The 3,445-nt window shown below is 42.6% G+C and overlaps 1 non-coding gene across 1 annotated transcript; it reads right to left on the bottom strand.

Moving 5' to 3' along the window:
* Positions 1 to 545: 545 nt before the first annotated feature.
* TRNAG-CCC (transfer RNA glycine (anticodon CCC)) lies at positions 546 to 618 on the bottom strand. Its single transcript has one exon. It is a non-coding gene; the product is annotated as a tRNA-Gly (tRNA).
* Positions 619 to 3,445: the final 2,827 nt, after the last annotated feature.

Here is a 3,445-nt window from a genome sequence, read left to right as displayed (position 1 = left end):
TGTGTCTCCAGGATAGTGTGTGAGTTTGTGTTCTGTGATTCGTGCAGAAGGGAGACACAGTTCTGATTACCCCAGCCTCCTTTCCTTTCCCAGACTTAACTTCTTTTTAAAAACTTAATTAATTAATTAATTAATTTTATTTTTGACCACGTTGCTGCGCGCGGGCTTTCTGTAGTTGCGGCGAGTGGGGGCTACTCTTCGTTGCGGTGCGCGGGCTTCTCATTGCGGTGGCTTCTCTTGTTGCGGAGCACGGGCTCTGGGCGCGCCGGCTTCAGTAGTTGTGGCACGCGGCTCTAGAGCGCAGGCTCAATAGTTGTGGCGCACGGGCTTAGTTGCTCTGCAGCATGTGAGATCTTCCCGGACAAGGGCTCGAATCCGTGTCCCCTGCATGGGCAGGGGATTCTTAACCACTGCGCCACCAGGGAAGTCCCTAGGTGTTTTTGTTGTTTTTTTTTTTAATGTTTATTTAGGCCGTGCGGGATCTTTTTTTTTTTTTAGTTTTGCGACATGCGGACTCTTAATTGTGGCATGCATGCGGGATCTAGTTCCCTGACCAGGGATCGAACCCGGGTCCCCTGCATTGGGAGTGCAGAGTCTTACCCACTGGACCACCAGGGAAGTCCCTCTTCAGGTAATTCTGATACACGTGACTTTAAAATCCTGATACCAAGTATGTGAATCACTGTCGCCCTCTATTGGCAGAGCCTAACATAGACCCAGATGGCAAAGTAAAGAGAATAGCTGCAGGTTTCCCTCTCATTCCAGCCCCATAAAGCAATGTAAAGAAGGTTGGGTTTGGAGCTGAGATAATTTATTAAATGCATACATGGAAATTTTTAAATTATCTTTTTGTTATTGATTTTTGGCTGAATTTCATTGTATTCAGAAAGCATTTAGTTTTATTTCAATATTTTGAAATTTGTTGTTATTCTTTTTGGCGCACCCTATGACCCCTTTCTGTAAATATTTTATGTGTGCTTGAAAAGATCTGTATTTTATAGGTATTGCCAGCACCTTTTGTTCCCCTAGCCCCAAATGGGTGTCAAGAGTGCTACAGAGCTTCTAGGCTTTTCGGCTCTTTGACTAGACCATCACCCCAGGAGAAAAGCAGCCCCTAATACATGAATCCCCAACTTTTTCTGAATTTTAGTCCACTAACTCTCCATTACCTTGTGTTTTGATGCCTTCCAATACTTAAAAAAAATGTATCCACCTTTCATGTGCCAGATGTTTGTCCCAAATTACCTATTTTATTATTACTGGAAGCGTAAGTATACAAAACATTTTCTTTATTTTGTCTAGTGTATTTTAAAATTTCCCTGTCATTTTATCCCCCAAACTTACCTTTTATCAGATTGATCTTCCTTAATACGTAAGCTATGTATTAGATAAGTATTTTAAAAAACATTTCCTTTTGGGAGGGGTTGTTAAAGAGTCACATGGTATAATTTCTTTAAATGATCCCCTTCTTTAAACCACTGAGCATTTTCACATAGTGGCTGTTATGTCATTTTTCTTTTACTCCTTAGTGAGAGTACTTGCCCAGCATTAGAACTGGTTTCAGTTGGACACTGTATGGGACCTTGTTCAGCTATTTTCAACACCATATTTTCCTTATTCTTGCCAAAAATCTAACCTTTAACCTCCAGTTCACAAAATATATCAAAGTTTCAGGGCAATAAATGCCAGGTCAAAAAAGCCATCGGACAAATGCAGAATGTAAGCAATCCTACATGACAACTGACCTAGTTAGTTCAGTAGGTGAAGGGCATACAAAAAAGGGGAAGGGGAGCTGTTCTAGATTACAAGAGGGTCAAGTGATATAACATCAAATACAGTTAATGTACCAGCATAAAGGAAAATAATATGCATTTCTTTTTTTAAAAATTAATTTATTTTTGGCTGTGTTGGGTCTTCGTTGCTGCGCGCGAGCTTTCTCTAGTTGCGGCGATCGGGGGCTACTCTTCGTTGCAGTGCGCAGGCTTCTCATTGTGGTGGCTTCGCTTATTGTGGAGCACAGGCTCTAGGCGCGTGGGCTCAGTAGTTGTGGCACGCGGGCTTAGTAGTTGTGGCGCGTGGGCTCTAGAGTGCAGGCTCAGTAGTTGTGGCACACAAGCATGTGGGATATTCCCGGACCAGGGCTCGAACCTGTGTCCCCTGCATTGGCAGGCAGATTCTTAACCACTGAGCCACCAGGGAAGTCCAAGGAAAATAATATGTATTTCTTCCCCAAGAGAAGAGTGGGCAATTAAACTTTCTCCTCTCTTTTTTTCTTTATTTCTGCTAGTTTTCTGACAACTTATAGTATTTATGATATCAAGAGCAGGGTGAAAATAGGTGATGTGATACTAGAAGCTCAAAAAAGAAAAAAATTCAAGATTTCATAAAGGATTTATCCCTTCCCATATTAGAATGTTTTATCTGTATCACTACAGCTCCTTCCATTTGCCTTATGACCCACATTTCATAGTTAGCAATTAAAGCCAAGGAAATGTGGAAAACATTTGCTGCTGCTGCTTTATGCCCTGGTCAGTGGTTGCATCTGCTTCTTATGGATTCTTGGCATTCATGTCCATTCTTGTGGATCTTGGAATGAACAGCTCATGGGAGGTAGCAGTGTCAAGAGTTCTAGATGCATTCACACCCATACAGAATAAAAGAAGCAATCGAGTCAAAGTAAGGTTGAGATCCTGTATTTCTTACATTCAGTGCCCAGTGCAGGCAGCACAATTTCCTTTTAGTATTGCATTTTTTGCCTACAAATCGCTTTCTTTATATAATCTATTCCCTTCCTCCCTCCTTCCCTTTCTCTCTTCTTTTTTCACATTTCAAGCTTCTCTAGTTTGTCTTTATGGGTAGTTTCTATGAATAGGTAGGTGGATAGGTAAATAGTTTGCTCTGGTTGAGATTGCTTTGTTTTGGTCACGTTTTAAAAAAAATTTTTTTTAAGAAAAAAGGGAGAGGAAGACCAAGCTCGACTAACAGTATAGAGTTGATTCATACTGACTATCCTAAAGAGAATACCGACTATCCAAATACTGTCTACCCAAAAGAGAAAAGGCAGTCTTGCGGAAAGGGCTGCCCCCCAGGAGATTCGGTAATGGTAGCTCAGAAAATCCATAGAATCAGAGACAGTTACGCTCCGAAAAGGCGCCTTTAAGCAAATACAGAATTGTGTAGCAGAGCGCTCTAGGTTTGGAAGCATTTGGGCTCCAGGAAGGCGGGGTTACGAAATTCATTCTGGGACGCTGTGAAGTACAATCCACACGCTCAGTATAGCAGCCAGCACTTCCGCCCTGGGAAGGCGACGAGGTGCCTGGGAATTCTGGGAAGTGTAGCCCGGGAACACCGTAGTTGGATAACTTCCGCTACAGGAGAATGAGGCTGTGTCCCTGCTCCCGTTGGGAATTCTGGGAAGCGTAGTCCAGGAGGTCTCTGTAGGCAG

The sequence above is a fragment of the Eubalaena glacialis genome, chromosome 18, assembly GCF_028564815.1.
Source record: "Eubalaena glacialis isolate mEubGla1 chromosome 18, mEubGla1.1.hap2.+ XY, whole genome shotgun sequence".
NCBI classification, from domain to species: Eukaryota; Metazoa; Chordata; class Mammalia; order Artiodactyla; family Balaenidae; genus Eubalaena; species Eubalaena glacialis.
Note: the sequence above shows the minus strand (reverse complement) of the source record. Positions and strands in the feature narration are given on the sequence as shown.